The 20676-nt window shown below is 39.1% G+C and overlaps 2 protein-coding genes across 3 annotated transcripts in view; one reads left to right on the top strand and one right to left on the bottom strand.

Annotated features, from left to right (window-relative positions):
* Positions 1–6536: 6536 nt before the first annotated feature.
* Positions 6537–20676, bottom strand: part of LOC129489168 (DET1- and DDB1-associated protein 1-like) — a 21770-nt gene continuing 7630 nt past the window's right edge. Inside the window, exon 2 of one of the 2 annotated variants that reach the window (XM_063609271.1) lies at positions 6537–6937. The gene's annotated coding sequence lies outside the window, so the exon portion shown is untranslated. Of the gene's footprint in view, positions 6938–17922; positions 18084–20676 lie in introns of those variants that run through there. The other variant, XM_055291453.2, reaches the window with a different exon arrangement.
* C9H14orf28 (chromosome 9 C14orf28 homolog) overlaps positions 14444–20676 on the top strand; it is a 27176-nt gene continuing 20943 nt past the window's right edge. The window contains exon 1 of the mRNA XM_055291450.2: positions 14444–15013. The gene's annotated coding sequence lies outside the window, so the exon portion shown is untranslated. The remainder of the gene's footprint in view (positions 15014–20676) is intronic.

The following is a 20676-nucleotide window of genomic DNA, read 5'->3' as shown; positions in this document are numbered from 1 at the left end:
GAGCATGACTCTGTTTCAATTAATTAATTAATTAATTAAATGTAATAAAATTTTAAAGTTCTCCAAAGAAACAGAACCAATAGGATATATATATCCTGTATAACCAATATGTATATCCCGTATAACCAATATATATATCCTGTATAACATATATATATATATCCTATTGGTTCTGTTTCTTTGGAGAACCCTGACTAATACAATGGTCTGAGACAGAGCTAGGCCTAGTTCTATTAACATATAAACAAAGAGTGGGGAAAATTGCAATGTGGATGACAGTGAAACTAGTAGCTAAATTTCAGTACCAAGTGCTAGGTATTTTGCTGGACAATTCATATAATCTCATCTAATCCTCACATCCTCATAATAGCCCTATAAAGTGGGCCCATTATAATTCCTATTTAACTGTGAGGCTTTTGTTATCCTCCTCTTTCCCATCTCCACACCCTAGACAATGTTGTTTCTCACCTCCCTGCCAGTACTCACCCTCTCTCTCCTCCTCTTCTATTCACCATGTATACTCTTTGCCTTACCGCTCGCCCACAGATCCCCCATGCCCTCCCAAGTTGGGTTAGAAATGCTTCCTGTTTCCCTACAATATCCTGTTCATATTGCTATGAACAGGATACATATAATCTTATATATCATATGATCATATATACAAAATGCTATCAAATTTTCTTTTAGGTATTTCTCTCCCCATTACACTGTGAGATCTCGAGAACCACGGCTACTTCTTAACAGTTATGTTCCAGCCTCTTACTTAGTAATTGGCACATAATACATATCCAACAAAGGAAGAAAATATAAAAGGGATTAGACATAGGAAATCATTACAAAAGTACACAAAACATACAAAAATTTATTACATGGGACTATCCATATCACAAGTTGGAACTAATTTAAATGTTCAGCAATAGCGATTGGTTAAATGCATTTTATTTTATCCACAATTTCTATTCCATATTTTTCAAGATATTTAAAGTCATGGAAGACTGCCACTTTAAACAAGCAGGACACAAAATTGTATTGATAATATTATTGCAATTGTGTTTTAAAAATAGCCATATGAACACAAAATATAAGTAAAAATACTAAAATACCAATAGTAGTTGCATATGGATGGGAATTTGTAAGCAATTTTTATTTTCTTCTAGAACTCTTCTATTTTTAAAATTTTCTATTAAAAACCAAATTATAAGTATTTTTATACAGTACACATCCATTTTAGAAAACTTACATAAACAAGTATAAAATTTTAAATTACATGTAATCCCGTGATCAATAAATTGTGATTGATTAATTGATCAATAGATAGATAAAAGTATATAAGATTTTATTTAAAGGGATAAACATGGTAGCATATAATCAGGGAAGAGCTTTTTTTTTTTTTTTCCACGCCACCTTCTTCAAACTGGCTCTGGTAGCTCTCTTTTCACCTCCTTTGGTATACCCTGAGTGTATCCCATGTTCTGCCAGTCACTTTTTGGCTATAAGGACATTTTATCCTTTCCCCTATCTCAGAACTTATGCAAGGATTAAAGTCCTGTGACAGTGTGGAACTGGAGGGAGGAGAATGTGGCTCTTCTTTCATGTGCCTTGTTCCACCTCCTCCTACTTTTTCTGGCTCTGACAAGGGGATTGGATCCAACAAGCAGGAGGGATAAGAAGAAATGGCCTTTTTACTTAGTTGATGCCCTTGTGTCAAGCACCCAGTGTCATGGGAGACGATCAAATACCAGTTCTCTCTTGGGATGAAGAGCATTATTTTCTGCCTGTTTTGGAAACACTTCCCCACCTCTATGGGCAACTCCACCTGTACCCTGATACTAAAAATACTTTCTAGGATACAAGCACTCCCCACTAGTATCTGCCACCTGACAGATCCCCCACAACCTCTTTTTGCTCTAGGCCCTCCCTAGGGCAAGTAGCCCTCTTGGGTAAGACATTTTCAAGACCCTTAACACCCTCCTCAGTGCGTATGTGGCTCATGGAATTTACAAATCTTTTCTCCCACCCATCCTGACAGCTGCCCTCTCACAAACAGCCTCCCAAAGCCAAGATTTTCCAAGCAAGAGGCAGTCAAAAGTTTTGATCTTCCTTACATTTGACCCAAAAGTCCGGGCACGGGTATCCAACACTCTTGTAAAATTCTCATGTGCCGCACCTATGCACCTATGCATCCTCTGTAATGAATGTCCAGGCTTGACATAAGCAGCTGATGATGGTAGATACTGGGCTACTTTGGCCTACTGTATCATAGCAAGTCCTCTGGGATGTGCTTACACCTCTTTTGAAAATTAGTGTGTACTTATTGTCCATTGTCCTCAGCTTTGATGACTTAGTCAGAATTCCAAGACAACAGAAAAAGTCTTATTTAACATCTGTCGTGTAATATACTTTTACAAAAATGGGACTATATGTATATATTAATAAGCATTATGTCTCAAAATGTACTGCTGGTCTATTATGCCCCTGGTATTGAGAGAAATAAAAAAAAAATGATAAAAATCCTTATCTTTTAAAAAGCCTACAATCCAGCAGGGAAGATAAGACATGTGAACAAATAACTGTAATAAAACTGCCATAAATGTGAAAAAAAAAAAAAAAAAAGCATTTTCAATGATAAAGAAAGGGAAGGTTGGGCCAGGCACGGTGGCTCACGCCTGTAATCCCAGCACTTTGGGAGGCCAAGGCCAGTGGATCACCTGAGGTCAGGAGTTTCAGACCAGCTGACCTACATGGTAAAACCACATCTCCGCTAAAAATACAAAAATTAGCCAGGCGTGGTGGCAGGTGCCTGTAGTCCCAGCTACTCTGGAGGCTGAGATAGGAGAATTGCTTGAACCCGGGAGGTGGAGGTTGCAGTGAGCTGAGATCACGCCACTGCACTCCAGCCTGGGTGATGGGGCAAGATTTGAGATTCCATCTCAAAAAAGAAAAAAAAAAAAAAGAAAAAAAGAAAGGGAAGGTTACTTCCAGTGTGGAGTGATTATTTATTCGGAAGAGTTAAATTTTCAGCCAAATTCTGAAAAATTGGTAAGATCTCAATAGTATAAAATGGAGGTGGGGGAATACACGTACCAGAGACAAGAAACAATGAATAAAAGCACAGAGACTAAAAAACATAACATTTTTTCAGAAAATACTGAATAGTCCAATTTTTTTAGGAATACAATATTGCTCAAAGAACTTGCCATTTTTATAATAATAGCAATTAAGGCAGCCTAGATTCCTTGTCATGCATTGATACATGATTAGGGCACTATGAAAATTTTTTAGGACTACGTCATAAGTGGTATCTAGAGAATTTGAACTGTTAATTTGGCAGTGATGGAGCCCTGAAGAATTACAAATTATAAAGAAACACCAGGCTGTGCAAGAGCCAAAGGCAAGAAGGAAAGTATCTAGGAGGCATGCGCAATCATCGCTGCCTAAACTAGGATGGTGGCAGTGGAAAAGCAAAGGAATGCACCAATTCAGATGACAATCCAAAGCCTTTTGAGCATTCAGTCCATCAATCACCCCGGTAACACCAATAAAGCCTTGCTGGAGAGACTTTGGGTTGACTGCTCGCTGGTGATGAAGGATTTGCACTGAGAATACAAATTCCCACTTCTTATCCCCCTCAAGGCCCAGGTAATACATTTTCAAAGAGCCTGTCTAGTGTTAAGGGTGCAGGCTGAAGTCATAGAAAGGAGCAAAATTAACTATCTCATAAGGGAATCCAACTCACCAACAGAAGCAAAGGGTCACAGGTGAGTTTCAGAAGGTTTAAACGGCTTGACAGAGGAAAGGAATGGCAAGTTCCTAGCATCTTCTTGAACCTGCCAATATGGCAAAACATCATAATGCTTAGGGTAAAATGATGTATATTAATTGAGAAGTAACATTAAATGCTACCTGGGGATTGTTAATATTTAGATGTATGGTGTTAATTTAAAGTGCTATTCAGAACTCAGTTTCTATACTAGGTGCCCCAATAATGTGTCGGTCCAAGACCAGGAATTCTTAATATTCTAAGCTGCCTTCATTGTTATCATAAAAACACAAAATGTAATGGCTGCTAAGATTTTGTAGTACCCAGGACCTGATCCAGCACCGTGCAGCTACTTTGATGTTTTACAAACTTCACTTTGATGCCAGATATAATTAGTGATCAAATGTCTCAAGAGTGGGTCAAAAGGGGAAATAATGAAAAGAGAAGACATTATCATTGGCAATGAAGGTCATCTTTATAGAAACAGAAACACCAATTGTGCGTTACTAGCAGAAAAAGCCATATGTTTCTTTGATGGTACTGTACTGCCCTCTAGAGACAAGCCTATGACATGCAGCTCTAGCTAAAACCAAACTGAAAATCTAAAATAAACCCAAGCATAATTCAGGCAAAACAGAAAACATGAAATTCTAGATTAATATTTTCAAAGAACTCCTACCTCAACAGGCAATAAAAATAGCTTCTAAGTCAAATATTAAGGTAAGGATGTTTTGAAGTAAAATATATGCATTTTCCCAGAAATCTGAAATATGAGAGTAAATGAATTAACTATGGAACTTGCAGCAGTTTAAAGATGAAGCTATAGGCCGGGTGCGGTGGCTCACGCCTGTAATCCCAGCACTTTAGGAGGCAGAGGCAGGTGGATCACCTGAGTTCAAGAGTTCGAGACCAGCCTGGCCAACATGGTGAAACCCCGTTTCTTCTAAAAATACAAAAATTAGGCCGGGCGCGGTGGCTCACGCCTGTAATCCCAGCACTTTGGGAGGCCGAGGCGGGCGGATCACGAGGTCAGGAGATCGAGACCATCCTGGCTGACACGGTGAAACCCCGTATCTACTAAAAATACAAAAAAAAAATTAGCCGGGCTCAATGGCGGGTGCCTGTAGTCCCAGCTACTTGGGAGGCTGAGGCAGGAGAATGGCGTGAACCCTGGGGGGCGGAGCCTGCAGTGAGCGGAGATAGCGCCACTGCACTCTAGCCTGGGCGACAGCGAGACTCCGTTTCAAAAAAATAAATAAATAAATACAAAAATTAGCCGGGCATAGTGGCAGGTGCCTGTAATCCTAGCTACTTGGGAGGCTGAGTCAGGATAATCACTTGAACCCCGAAGGTGGAGGTTGCAGTGAGCCAAGATCGTGCCATTGCACTCCAGCCTGCCTGGGCAACAGAGTGAGACTCCATCTAAATAAATAATAATAATAGTAATAATAATAATAAAAAGCTATAAATGGATAAAAAGAAATTGGGAATGGGGACAATAAAAAGAAAAGTTTACTGGGAAAGCAAGAGCCACCATTAATGACTCGAATAGCAAAAGATGGTCCAGCAGTTTTACAGAGACAATGAAGTTTACTCAATAACGAGTAGCTAGGTTAGTCAAATTATGAATCATTTGCACTTTAAAACACTGTTTGTAAAAATGACCATTAATACCACTTCATTTTAACCTGAAACAATGTTATATATAATACTACAACCAGACCTCCTGATCAGCCCCCCAGAAAACACTCATCTAAATACTGGTATTAATTGCCAGAGACTGAAAGCCCCTGACCCTCCCTATGGTCTGAGCTTTGGGCTCCACTCACCTATACTAACTCTTGTGTCAGAAGTGACAGAAGGTTTAGGGACACAGAAGGAAAGAGAGTGTCAGCTGCATGTCATTTGAGGTAACTCTGATCTCTGAAATGTGTAAGAACTGTTTTCAACTCTTATCCCAGGTCCACGGGAAAAGCTACTGCCTCCTAGGATTCCTGAGAACTCCTGGGGGCTCATCATCTCATATTTGCCTTGCACTCGATTTCCTAACTCACTCAATTCTTAGCTCCCAAGTCACTATCTGATATGAAACTACCCCTTTTTTTACTTTTTTCAAAATACCACCAGCACAAGGATGAGTGAAAGTCATACTTAATCAAAGATCTGGGAGACAAAGAACCACAGAGCTAATAAACTAACGTTGATAGTAGATAACCCTGTTCTTTAAAGTCTAACACGGGAAAATGCGTGCCGCTACCACAGGGCAGAAGCAGATCCAGTCAGTCAGTCAGTTGTAGTTTTAATTAAACTATTTTACTTCTGATTAAGAGTCAATTAACTCATTCCTTTTTGGCCCAAGGGCATGTTAACAACCACCTTCACCTATGTCTTCCAATTCCTTTATATGGTATATTGGAAAAATGTTATATTTGTATAGTGCCATATTTTTTTCAATGGGCTATTGTAGTCCAATGAAGTGATTAAAACACACACACACACGTACACACACATACACATACACACACAGTTAGTCAGAAACTCCCAAACTGTTAAAAGGCGTGCAAGATACCATGGTAGTTAGTCATGCAATACCAAACACATCCCAGAGTCAGCTTTTTCTGGGCATTTTCTACCTTCTTATACTCTACTTAACCTTGACATTGCTGTCTTTCTGCTTACATAACCTCTCAGCCACCACCAAACTGCAGAATAGGGAGCACAACGAGCGTGAGAAAAAAGTTTCCACAGTAAAAGATGACATGTTAGGCATGAATTCGCTAAGATTGAGAAAGTTGATTTATTTTACTGTAACAGATATGGAGTGAATTAAAAAAAATCTCGTAGGCTCCTTCAGATGTCATACATATGATCAGATTTTCTGTTCAGAGCTGTGTACCTCTGGCAAATCCCAACATGAAGAGTTTTATGGATATTAGGCCGGGCAATGCGGTTCATGCCGATAATGTCAGCACTTTCGGAGTCTGAGGCAGAAGGATAACTTGAGCCCAGGAGGTCAAGACCAGCCTGGGCTCTATAGACCCACCTCTACAAAAAATAAAAAATTAGCCTGATATTGTGGCACGTGCTACTCAAGAGGCCAAGGCAGGGGGATCATTTCGGTCCAGGAGATTGAGGATGCAATGAGCTGTACTCCAGCCTGGGTGACAGAGCAAAATCCTGTGTCAAAAAACAAAAAAACAAGGTTGCATGGGGGATTCCGCTGTTTGTTATAGTGTCAGGTTCAAATGGGGTCTTTTTTTATTATCCCTCTTTCTTCCTCCCTTTTTTGGATAAGTACAACTTACCTGGTATTTATATTACGTAGTTTCAGCTTATGGCTTTATCTCACAATATCTATTTTTACCACACAAAAATATTCTTTAGATGGGAGGCGGGACAAGGCCTTTTGAATTCCAGGAAGCTCCATGCCTGGATTTGTCTTCACAGAACCCACATGCAGAGTCCTCATGACCTCTAATTAACATCTTACCTTCAGGACCCGTGGCTACCTTGTGTTTTCCTCTTTACTCAAGGAAGTTCACCTTTTAGATCATCAGACAGTGAAGGCTTCCAAGAGATACTAGCTTTGCTGTTTTTCGTGTCCTGGACAGCAGCATCACCTTTGCTCACCTCAGGCCATCTCCTATAGCTCACATTCTCACAAACATGCTGACTTTGAGACAAAGATTTTGAAGCATTCATTGTGAATAATGACTTTGATTTTGTAACTATCACACTGAACAAAAAGGACTCTTACAGTATAATCAGAAAGTAACTTTACTTTTTAACCACTAGTCCTGGAAATATAATCTGTGAAGCTAGATCAACTTCCTTCTACAGTCAAAACTTAAGGCAGGCTTCACACCTTTCCTGTCCTTTTGAATAATACCAAGAGTTCTTTCCTGTAGCAAATGCCTCTGGTACCTGGGTCACACTCCCTGAGTCTATCTCTGATTTTCTTTTTTATTTGTTTGCCAGGTATCAGGATGATGCTAGCTTCATAAAAGGAGTCCAGGAGGAGTCCCTCCTCCTCAATTTTTTGGAATAGTTTCAATAGAATTGGTATTAGCTCTTCTTTGTGTGTCTGGTAGAATTCAGCTGTGAATCCATGTGATCTGGAGCTTTTTTTTTTTTATTGTTAGGTTTTTTTTTATTACCGCTTCCATTTTGGAACTCAGCACTGATCTGTTCAGAGTTTCAATTTCTTCTTGATTCAATCTTGGGAGACTATAAGTTTCCAGTAATTTATTCATTTCCTCTAGATTTTCTAATGTGTGTGCATAGAGGTGTTCATAATAGTCTCTGAGGCTCTTTTGTATTTCTGTAGGATCAATTGTAATGTCACCTTTGTCATTTCTGATTGCACTTATTTGAATCTTCTCTTTTTTTCCTTGTTAATCTAGCTAGTGGTCTATTGATCTTGTTTATGCTTTCACCTTTTGGTTTCATTAACTTTTTGTAGAACATGTATATTTGGATCTCAATTTTTTTCCGTTCTGCTTTGATTTTAGTTGTATCTTTTCTTCTGCTAGTTTTGGGGTTACTTTGTTCTTGTTTTTCTAGTTTCTGTAGGTTTGATGTTAGATTAATTTTCTAACTTTTCGAGGTAGGTATTTTGCACTATAAACTTTCCTGTTAACATTGCCTTGCTGTATCTCAGATATTTTGGTATGTTGTGTCACTTTTTATTTACTTCAAAGCATTTCTTGATTACTGCCTTAATTTTGTCATATACCCAAAAGTCATTCAGGAGTAAGTTGTTTAATTTCCATGTAATTGTGCAGTTTTGAGAGATTCTCTTGGCATTGATTTCAATTTTTATTCCACTGTAGTCCAAGAGTATGCTTGGTATGATTTCAATTTTTAAAAAATTTATTGAGACTTGCTTTATGGTCAAGTATGTGGTCAATCTTAGAGTATGCCCCCTATGCAGAAGAGAATAATGTATATTCTGTGGTTGATGGGTGGAATATTCTGTAGATGTCTATTAGTTCCAATCGGTCAAGTATACAATTTAAGTCCAGAATTTCTGTTAGTTTTCTGCCTTGATAATCTGTCTAACACTATCCTTGGGGTGTAGAAGTCCCTTATTATTACTGTGTAGCTAGTTAAGTTTTTCTGTAGGCCTAGAACTACTTGTTATTTTAATCTGGGTGCCCCAATATTGGGTGCAAATACATTTAGGATAGTTAAGTTTTCTTGTTAAATCGAACCTTTTATCATTATGTAATGCCCTTCTTTGTCTTTTTTACTGTTAGTAGTTTAAAGCCTGCTTTATATCATATAAGAATAGCAACCTCAATATTTGTTGTTTTTTGTTTGTGTGGTAGATCATTCTCCAACCCTTTACTTTGAGCTGATGGGTGTCATTGACAGGAGACAGATGGGTCTTTTTTTTTTTTAATCCAACTTGCACTCTGTGCTTTTTAAGTGGGGGCATTTATGTCCCAATTTTTAATTTTATGAGATCTACTTCTTTTTAGCTTCCACATATAAGTGAGAACATGTAGTGTTTAACTTTCTGATATTGTCTCATTTCACTTAACACAATGTCTTTCAGTTCTATCCATGTTGCCGTGAATGACAGAATTTCACTCTTTTTTTGTGTCTGAATAGTAGTCTATCGTGTATATGTAGCACATTTTCTTCATCCATTCATCTGTTGTTGGACACCCAGGTTGATTTCATATTTTGGCCATTGTGAAGAGTGGTGCAAAAAACAGTTGTGTGCAGATGACTCTTTGATATACCTGAGTTCCTTTCCTTTGGATAAATGTCCAGAAATGCTTTGCCCACATTTTAATCAGGTTTTTTTTTTTAGCTATTGAGTTATTTGAGTTCCTTATATATTTTGGACATTAAACCTTTATCAGTTGTGTGGTTTGCAAATATTTTCTTTCATTCTGCAGGATGTTTCTTCACTCTGTTGATTGTTTTCTTTGCTGTACAGAAGCATTTTGAGACTCTGTCTCAAAAAAAAAATTAGCTGAAATAGGTCAGAAGTTTGTATATTTGCATTTGGGGTTAAAAGTACAGTATTGGGGCCCTCCATAAAGTGGTCTTGGCACGTGTGTCTCAGGCTGGACCTATCTGTGTATCTTAGAATCCAGCTGTACCAGGTGCTGGGTTCTGGGAAAAGAATCCTACCCTGTAACCAATTGGTTGTATCTCAACCTGGCACTGTCCCCTGGTCTATAAAATGCTTTTAGGAAAGACTATACTCTATGCAAGATATGACTCCATCAGTGGTGGCTCATAAAAGAACAATCATTAGGAAGAGATTTTGTTGTTGTTGTTGTTGTCATTATTTTTTACTTCAGTGACTCTGATAGGTGTAAAGAGCTATCTCACTGTGGTTTTCTTTTTTTTTTTTTTTTTTTGTACTTGACAAAATGTGACTTATGGATCTTCTCCTCTAGTTAAAATAATTGCTATGACCCAATGTAAATTGAAATATTTAATGACTGAAATCTATTTTATAAGATATATAGAGAAGGGGTGATTATCCTCACTACTTCTCCATTTAACTGCCTAATTTGGCCTGTATTTGAACTTGGAAAGAATGAATGCTATTGGCATCTCATGGTAGATTACCACAACATTAAACAACATTTGATGGGTACCCCCCATCAAATCTCCTATACCCAATAGTATTAAAATTATTCACTCTATCCAAGCACCAGTTGATAAATATTTTGTTATTATAGATTTGACCAATCTGTTCTGTTTAGTGACACTTTGAGAGTCTCTGAGCTGCAGTTTCTTTTCACTGCAGAAGAGACACAGTACACTTTTACTCATGGGGTACCTCAGTGGCCTTAACATCACACACCATCTTGGTAGGCAAATCTTAACTGTATCCAATTTTCTCTAGGGTCACAGTATGAAATTACACTGATGCCATTCTCCTCCAAGGAGATTTATTAGAAGCACTCACTTGAGATATATACACATAAAGTGAGCTCAAAAAGTGGGGTGAGACATTATCCCGCACATAATGTGAAGCCTCAGGACTTGAGTGAAATTCCTAAAATGTATTTGATAAACCAAGGGCCACTCCATCTCGAACACTGTCAAAAAACATCTCTTGAGCCTTGCAGCACCCACGTCTTTTAGTTCTTTATGGGTTCTAAAGACAATATATTCCTTATTTACAAATTTTACATAAGCCTATTTATGCTATTACTTGAAAATTAGCCTACTTTAAATGGTCCCCCTCCAACAAAGGGCTCTAGAATCTGTCCAAATTGCAATACAACAGGTATTCTTATTAATGCCCCAGAGTCCTTCACTGTAGAAGCTTTAGCAATCTCCTCTCATCTCCTGGAGTCTCTGGACCACCCATGGGTTTCTTATGCAACAAACTGCACTCCTCAGCCCTGTGCTGTATACCATTAGAGCAGCAAATTCTGGCCACATACTAGGCTCTCCTAGAAATAGACGCTGTCGCAGGCCCTGAGCCCATGAACCTTCATAGCCACCTGCCCATTATGCCTTGGGTCATGGAAGCAGCACCCTGCAAGCTCAGCACAGTTACAGAGACCTCCTTGCTACAGAATGAAACTAAGCCTGAATCTTCTGACATATTTCATCTGCAAAAATTGTAGCCTCCTCTGTCCTCAATTTTTTACAAGATACTATAGTGCTAGAGGAGCCCAAATCTCTCCTGGACTCCTCAGTAATCTGGAGAACTCCAGAGGATCAAGTGAGCGAACAATGATGGAGGTTTGTACAATTTACAATATTCCTCAGCCATGAGAAAAATGATTCTAGATGGAAAGTCAGAGAGTTGGAAGGAATGAAAAGCAATGAAAATGCTAAATATGTGGGTGAATACAAGTTAATAGTGATCATACAAACAATTATACTAATTTCTTATGGAGTTTCAAATATATATAAAATTAAAATTGGAATAACAAACCAATAACAATAACATAGAAGTCAAGGGGAGTCAAAATGTTCCAAGATCCTTCCATCATTTAGATGAAAAGTGAAAGAATAAATTAACATTAGACTTTGATGAGTCAAAAATGCACGTTGTAATTTCTAGGCTAACTGCTAAAAGAATAGTAAAAGAATGTATCCCTTCTAACAGTCAGAGGAAAATATGGAACAATAAACATTAAAAATTCAAAACATGAAAGTGGAGAAAAGAGACATAAACTGGATAGGACAAAAAGAAAGATGTAGAAAATAATAAACTTAAAGATAAATCAATAATTATATGAAATGTAAAGTAACTAAATATTCCTATTAAAAGACAAAATTGGCTAGACCAGATTAAAGAAACAAAATACAACTCTGTGCTGTTTACAAGAAACACATCTAAAATACAAAATACAGAAAGATCAAAAGTAAAACACAACACAAAAAGGTATACCATCAAACACTAACAGAAAGCTGGTAATTATATTAATATCAAATAACCATAAAGCAGAAGGTATCACTAGAAATATAGAAGATCACTTTATCACCTTTGATGGCTCAATTTACCAAGAAGTTAAAATAATTCTAAATGTCTATATCCCTAACTCCCACCCCTCATTGATAAATTTCCATGGATAAATTAAAGTTCCAATGAAATTAGAGCCTATAGTTCTTCCCTTTCAATCTCTTTTCTGCCCAATGGTCGTCCCCTAAAATGAATGTCATTCCTTCAGCTCCACCAAAGTTAAATTGATACCACCCTCATTTCTTACATGTCTAATTTTTCAGCTTGAAAATATCAGTAAGACACATGAGTATCAAGGCTACTCCCAAACCCCCCAAAATTTAGAACAAATGTGACAGCTGCCCCAGTGGCATTTCCCAAGACAAAGCAAAGTTCCTACATTGCTGTTGCCAGCCACGTACTATAGCAGAGATTTGGTATTATCTGAGAGAAGGCAGATAGACAGAAAAAGCAAAAGAAAAAAATGAGAAATTCTTTGTGGTTCTATCTTGCCAGTATGCCAGTCACACCATGCTAAACATTTGAGGCTACAGTTTATGAAGTTAAACATAACTGAATTCAATTAAACTCAAGCCTTACAGAAACTCAAGGAATTGGTAACCTGAGAAGCTGTAGTCTACTTTTATCCTCAAGGACCCAAGGAGAAGCAACGATCTCTGCCAGTTGCTTCTCACCAAAACATTGTTTTCCTCCGCTGTTTAATTCCTGATGGCTTGGTTAATCTTCACCGTGCCAAGGGCAGCATCCAAAAATAAAAATCCAAGCAAATAAAAATTCCTTGTTACTATCTGGTTTCCTACTGCAAATTAGCTGATCTTCCCTGAAGAACAAAACAATCTGTTGGCCCTTGCTGAAAGACCAGAAAGGAAAGCAGAGAAGAAAGGGGGCTGGTGCTGCATAATAGCAAGATGCATCTGTAAAAAGCCTGAGCACCAAAGCTGTGCCATTTTGAAGTTAGTTGTCTCTGGCCCTAGTAAGAGTTCATCTTTTCCCTATACACTCTGCTCACAATATTTGAAGCTGCCTCTTTAAGTCTACAGCCACCTAACAGGTTCTTCTTGCCTCAAGGAAGTACTTCTTTCCCCTCTCAAGACCAGATCCCTGCTTGCTCAGGCTGCGGTCTCAGTCAAGCCTACCTTGACACCAGAATGAACCCTTTTTCTTGCCAAATCCAGCCTGGGCCCCATTCCAGCAATACCATCTGCTGCAGCTGGGCTGCCACAATTTAGGCCAGCTGCTGCACACCACACAAAAGCCAAAGTCTTCCCACACAGCACTTTGACTCCAAATTCCAGGCCCCCTGTTTATGCTCACTCAGCCCCACAATGAACAGCAATATTTAGGAATGCAAAGTGAGGTTTGGATGGCATTAGTCTGCTGTTAAGTTCAAAACATGCCCTACCACTCACCTCTCCTGCCTATATGTTTTCCAACCAAGAGAGCTATATTTAGGAAACAGTAACCAGTGGGAAAATTACCGCTTTACTAACAGCCAAACTAGCCTCCAATAACTCCCAGTGTTGAGAGTTGACAGAAACTGAATTGAGGAACATGGCTTAGTCCTGGAGGCTTAAATGGGGTTTCCTGTATTCTCCCCTAAATGTAAAATGGCAAGGCCTGCAGAGAAAACAGACTCTGGCATTATGCCATGACCCAGTTGTAGACCTGCAATGGGGAAAAGGAAAAACACAGATCTTGTCTAGACAGTTCAACACAGCAATTAAAAATACAAAAGAAGAGAAAGATGTCTGCCTTGTTCTAAAAGGGCAGGGCCTGCTTGGGTGTGCTTACCATGGGAAGGTAGGCAGAACAAAATAGAATACCATGCATAAGTACAGATATTTAAAGCACAATACCCTGCCATCTTAGTTTGGGCTTCTTTAACATAGCATGACAGACTGGGGGACTTATAAACAACAGAAATTTATTGCTCACTGTTCTGGAGGCTGGCAGCTCAAGAGTAGGGAGGCAGCATGGTCAGGTTCTGGTGAGGGCCTTCTTTCAGGTTACAGACTTTGGACTTCTTGTGCCATTCTCACATGGTGGAAGGGGCAAACAAGTTCCCTTGGTCCTATTTTCTAATGTCATTGATCTCATTCATGAGGGTTCCTCCCTCATGACCTAATCACCTTCTAAAAGGACCCACCTCCTAATATCATCACTTTGGGGATTATGATTTCAACATAGGAATTTGGGGGTGGGGGTAGTGACAAATATCCAGTCCATAATACCTTCCTAAAAGTAATGCAGGTGCCAGTGAATGCCTTGGGCCCTAGCCAACCAGAATATCCACTTTTGTTCACATGGGTAGGGGACACTTAGAAAAGGATGAGCAGAGGGCAGAAAGTATAGGAAAATAAATGCACACAAACACACACCTGCCACACACAGACATATACACACCAGATATCTACCTATGCTTGTGTACAGGACAAAGTTGAATTTCTAGAGGAGCATTAGGACACCATCACAAATAGAGAGATAACTTCATAAGAGTATGAGCCAAGTCACAAAATCAGCTCCATTTTGACTGGATCAGGGACAGGACTAGGGTGAGCTAAATGAGACACCGAGGGCCTCCTTATATTTTGTGCCCTAAGCTTCTCTCTTGCCTCACCCTAGTTCTGGCCTGAGACCGAATTAACATATATGGGGTAAGAAGCAATATAACTGAGAAGACAGAAAAGCACTTTTCTGTGCAAAGGAAGCACAGAAATCCAGGTCTGACTAACAAAGGAGACTCACGAGGAAGATGCAACTCAAGAGTCATCACTGGATAAAAAGAACTCAGGTCTAAGAGGGTAAGTGCATTCCACCATGTCACAATAATCCATGAAGTATATTATTATAATATCAAAATTTTTATTTTATAACCCCTTATTGCATTATCTGTTAAAATTAATACAATAATTAAAAAAATTAGTGGCTTAAAACAACATTTATCTCACAGTTACATTTGGGTTGGAAATTTAAGCATGGCAATAGCTGGATCCTCTGGCCCAGGGTCTCTCAAAGGCTGCAATCAAGATGTCAGAGGATTGAAGAGCTCTTAAGCTCCAAATAACCAGCGATACCAGTAATACCTGGGTATGCAGTGGGTCTTCTGTGAGACTCTGAGACTAGCTGGCTTCAAATGAGACTCAGCACATTTCCAGTCATGGTGGCTATGGGGAAAGACTTCTTATGCTTGAGAAAAGTAGAGGGAAAAGTAAAGGGGACTTTTGCATCTTAGGTACACACTCAGCCATAGAGGGGTAGAGCATCAATCAAGCGGGCTCTTGAGGTCCCTGATTCAAAGCCTTGGCTCCTGGACAGTAATTCCGGACCTGCCTTGGGCCAGAGGGGAGCCCACTGTCCTGAAGGGTGAGTCCCAGGCCAGGCAGCATCTACCACAAGCTGACTGAAGAACCCTTGGGTCTTAATGAACATCAGTGGTAGCCGGGCATTACTCCCTGTGGACCTGTAGTGGCAGTGGCCATAGGTGAGCTTCCTCTGCCTGTGGAAAGGGGAGGGAAGAGTGAGAAGGACCACGTCTTATGGTTTGAGCACCACCTCAACCACATACAATAAACATCAGGTAGACACCTAAGGTTTTTGACTCTAGTCCCTAGCTCCCAAATGGCATCTCTGGACCCCCACAGGGCCTGGGGGAACTCATCGCCCTAAAGGGAAGGACATATGCCTGGCTGGCTTCACCACCTGTGCATCGTAGAGCCCCCCAGGCCATGAGAAGACATAGGTGGTAGCCAGATAGTGATTACAGTGGGCCTTGGGCAAGACTCAGTACTGTGTGGGCTTCAGGTCTCACCTAGCATAATTCCAGTGGTGGTGGCCATAGGGCTACTTATGTTACCCCACCCCCAGCTCCAGGCGGACCAGCACAGAGAGAGAAACTCCATTTCCTTGAGAGAACGTAAGGGAGAAAATCAAAAGTCTCCACTTGGTAATCCAGAGAATTCTTCCAGATTTTATCCAAGACTATCAAAGTGGTACCTCTATGAGTCTGCAAGAACCATAGCATTATTGGGCTTGGGGTGCCTCCTAATGCCAATACAGCTTAGACCATGACACCCAAGTGATTCTGAATAGCTGGGAGACCTTCTCAAGAAGGATGGATACAAACAAACCCAGACTGTATAAACTACAATAAATGCCCAACTGTTTAATGCCCAGACACAGACAAACATCCACAAGCATCAAGACCATCCATGAAAACATGGCCTCACCAGATGAACTAAATGGGGCACCAGGAACCAATTCTGAAGAAACAGAGACATGAAACATTTCAGGCAAAGAATTCAAAATAACTGTGCTGAGGAAACTCAAAGAAATTCAAGATAAAGCAGAGCAAAAAAATCAGAATTCTATCAGATAAACTGAAGAAAGATATTTAAATAAAATGAATCAAAAAGAAATTCTGGAGTTGAAAAATGCAATTGACATACTGAAAAAGCAGAAGAAAGAATGGGTGAGCTTAAAGACAAGCTGTTTTAAAATAGACAGTAAAAGGAGAAAAATGAAATTTTTAAAAAAATAAAGCATGCCCACAAGATCTAGAAGACAGCATCGGCCAGACACGGTGGCTCACGCCTGTAATCCCAGCACTTTGGGAGGCCAAGCAGGGTGGATCACCTAAGGTCAGCAGTTCAAGACCAGCCTGACCAACATGGAGAAACCCCGTCTCTAGTAAAAATTCAAAATTAGCTGGGCATGGTGGCACATGCCTCTCCCAGCTACTGTAGAGGCTGAGGCAGGAGAACGGCTTGAACCCAGGAGGCGGAGGTTGCGGTGAGCCAAGATCATGCCATTGCACTCCAGCCTGGGCAATAAGAGCGAAACTCCATCTCAAAAGAAAATAGTGTCGAAAGGGCAAATCTAAGAGTTGTTGGTCTTAAAGAGGAGGTAGAGAAAGAGGGGGGGTTAGAAAGTTTATTCAAAGGGACACTAACACAGAATTTTCCAAACCTAGCAAAATAAATCAATATCCAAGTACAACAAGGTTATAAGACACGAAGCAGATTTAACCCAAAGAAGACTGCCTCCAAGCAATTAATAATCAAATTCCCAAAGGTGAATGTAAAGGAAAGCACGCTAAAAGCAGCAAGAGAAAATAAACAACATGCAATGGAGCTCTAATATGTCTGGCAGCAAACTTTTCAGTAGAAACTTTATAGGCCAATAGAGAATGGTATGACATATTTAAAGTGCCAAAGGAAAAAACTTTCCTCCTAGGATAGTATATTCAGCGAAAATATCCTTCAGACATGAAGCTGGAAGAAAAACTTTCCCAGACAAACAAAAGCTGAGGGATTTCATCAACTCCAGACCTGTACTACAAGAAATGGTAAAGGGAGTACTTAAATCAGAAAGAAAAGGATGTTAATGAGCAACAAGAAATTATCTGAAAATAAAAAAACTCACGGGTAATAGTAACTGCATAGAAAAACACAGAATATTATAACAATATGACTGTGGTGTGTAAACTACTCTTATCCTAAGTAAAAAGACTAAACAACGAACCAATAAAAAAAAAACTACAACTTTTTAAGTCACAGACATTATGGTAAGCTACAAATAGAAACAACAAAAAGTTAAAAAGTGGGGGGTGGTGCTGGTTGCAGTGGCTCATGCCTGTAATCTAAGCACTTTGGGAGGCTGAGGTGAGCTGATCACCTGAGGTCAGGAGTTGGAGACCAGCCTGGCCAACATGGTGAAACCCCATCTCTACAAAAATACAAAAAAAAAAAAATTAGCAGGGTGTGTTGTTGCATACCTGTAATCCCAGCTACTCAGGAGGCTGAGGCAGGAGAATCACTTGAACCCGGGAGGTGGACATTGCAGCGAGCCGAGACTGTGCCACTGCACTCCAGCCTGGGCAACAAGAGGGAAACTCCATTTAAAAAAAAACCCCAGCAGAGGGGAGGAAATTAAGGTGTCAAGTTTTTATTAGTTTTCTTTTCACTTGTTTGTTTATGTAAACACTGTTGTTATCAACTTAAAATAATGGTTTATAAGATAGTATTTTAAAGCCTCATGGTAACCTCAAATCAAAAATCATGCAACAGATACACAAAAAATAAAAAGCAAGTTATTAAATCATACCACCACAGAAAATCACCTTCACTAAAAGGAAGACAAGAAAAAAGGAAAGAGGAAAGCAAAGACCAGAAAACAAATAATGAAATGGCAGGAGTAAGACCTTACTTATTAATAATAACATTGAGTGTAAATGAACTAAACTCTCCAATCAAAAGACATAGCCTGAGGCTGGGCTGGGTGGCTCCTGCCTGTAATCCCAGCACTTTGGGAGGCCGAGGTGGGCAGATCACTTGAAGTCAGGAGTTCCAGACCAGCCTGGCCAACATGGTGAAACCCCATCTCTACTAAAACCATAAAAATTAGCCAGGTGTGGTGGCATACGTCTACAGTCTCAGCTACTCAGGAGGTTGAGGCAGGAGGATTGCTTGAACCTGGGAAATGGAGGTTACAGTGAGCCAAAATCATGCCACTGCACTTTAGCTTGGGTGACAGAGCAAGACTCCATTTCAAAAAAAAAAAAAAAAGACATAGACTGGTTAACAGTATATAAAAATAAGACCATATTCCATGCCAATGGAAAACAAAAAAGAGCAGGAGTTACTATACTTATATCAAACAAAATAGATTTCAAGATAAAACTATAAGAAGAGACAAAGAAGATCACTATATAATAATAAAGGGGTCAATTCAGCAAGAGGGTATAACAATTTTAAATATGTATGCACCCAACACTGGAGCATCAAGATATGTAAAACAAATATTATTAGAGCTGAAGAGAGAGAGACTCAAATTTAGTATTAGCTGGAGACTTCAACACCCCACTTTCAGCACTGGACAGATCTTCCAGACAGAAAATCAAGATGAAAACATTGGACTTAATTTGCACTCTAGAACAAATGCACCCAATAGATATTTACAGAACATTTCATCCAATGACTACAGAATACACATTCTTTTTCTCAGCACATGGATAATTCTCAAAGATAGACCACACATTACAACACAAAACACATCAAAAAATTGGAATAACAGCAAGCATCTTCTCTATGATAGAATAAAACTAGAAATCAATAACCAGAGGAATTTTGGAAACCATACAAACACATAGAAATTAAGCAATATGTTTCTGAATTACCAGTGGGTCAATGAAAAAATTAAGGAGGAAACTGAAAATTTTATTGAAACAAATAAGGGAGACACAACATGCCAAAACCTGTGGGATATAAAGAAAGCAGTACTGACAGGGAAGTTTATAGCTATAAGTGCTTATGTCAAAAAAGAAGAAAATTTTTCAATAAACAACCTAATGACGCACCTTAAAAAACTAGAAAAGTGAAAGCAAACACAAATTAGTAGAAAAGAAATAATAAAGATATGAGCAGAAATTAATGAATTTGAAGTGAAGAAAACAGTACAAAAATCAATGAAAAGTCATTTGATTTTTTTTTTTTTTTTTTTTTTAGATGGAGACTTGCTCTGTTGCCCAGGCTGGGGTGCAGTGGCAGGATCTCGGCTCACTGCAACCCCCACCTGCCAGGTTCAAGCAATTCTCCTGCCTTGGCCTCCCAAGTAGCTGGGACTACAGGTGTGCACCACCACACCCAGCTAATTTTTGTATGTTTAGTGGAGATGGGGTTTCACCATGTTGGCCAGGCTGGTCTCAAATTCCTGACCTCAGGCGATCCACCCACCTCGGCCGCCCAAAGTGCTGGGATTACAGGCATGAGCCACCACTCCCGGCCTATTTTTTTTTTCTTTTTAAATAAACAAAATCAAGAAAGCCTTACACAGACTAACCAATAAAAAAAAGAGATAAGACCCAAATAAATAAAATCAGAGATGAAAAAGGGACATTACAACCAATACCACAAAAATTCAAAGGATCGTAAGTGGCTACTATGAGCAATTATATGCCAATAAACTGAAAAAGCTAGAAGAAATGGATAAATTCCTAGACACATACAACCTACAAAGACTTAACTATGAAGAAATCTAAAACCTGAACAGACCATTAACAAGTTATGAGATCAAAGCCATAATAAAAAGACTCCCAGTGAATAAAAGCCCTGGATTTTATAGTTTCACTGCTAAATTCTATCTAACATTTAAAGAACTAATACTAATCCTTCTCAAACTATTCTGAAAAATAGAAGAGGAAAGACTACTTCCAAACTCATTCTATGAGGCCACTATTACCGTTACCAAAACCAGACAACACCACATCAAAAAAAAGAAAACTATAGGTCAATATCACTGATAAATATTGATGCAAAAATCCTCAACAAAATACTAGGAAAGCAAAATTCACAAAACGTTAAAAAGGTCATTCATTATGGCCAAGTAGAGTTTGCCAAGGAATGCAAGGATAGTTCAACATATGTAGATCAATTAATGTGATACATTATATCAACACAGTGAAGGACAA

The sequence above is a fragment of the Symphalangus syndactylus genome, chromosome 9 (genome assembly GCF_028878055.3).
Source record: "Symphalangus syndactylus isolate Jambi chromosome 9, NHGRI_mSymSyn1-v2.1_pri, whole genome shotgun sequence".
Taxonomy (NCBI): Eukaryota; Metazoa; Chordata; class Mammalia; order Primates; family Hylobatidae; genus Symphalangus; species Symphalangus syndactylus.
The sequence above is the reverse complement of the archived record's forward strand: the minus strand, read 5'-3'. Positions and strand labels throughout refer to the sequence as shown.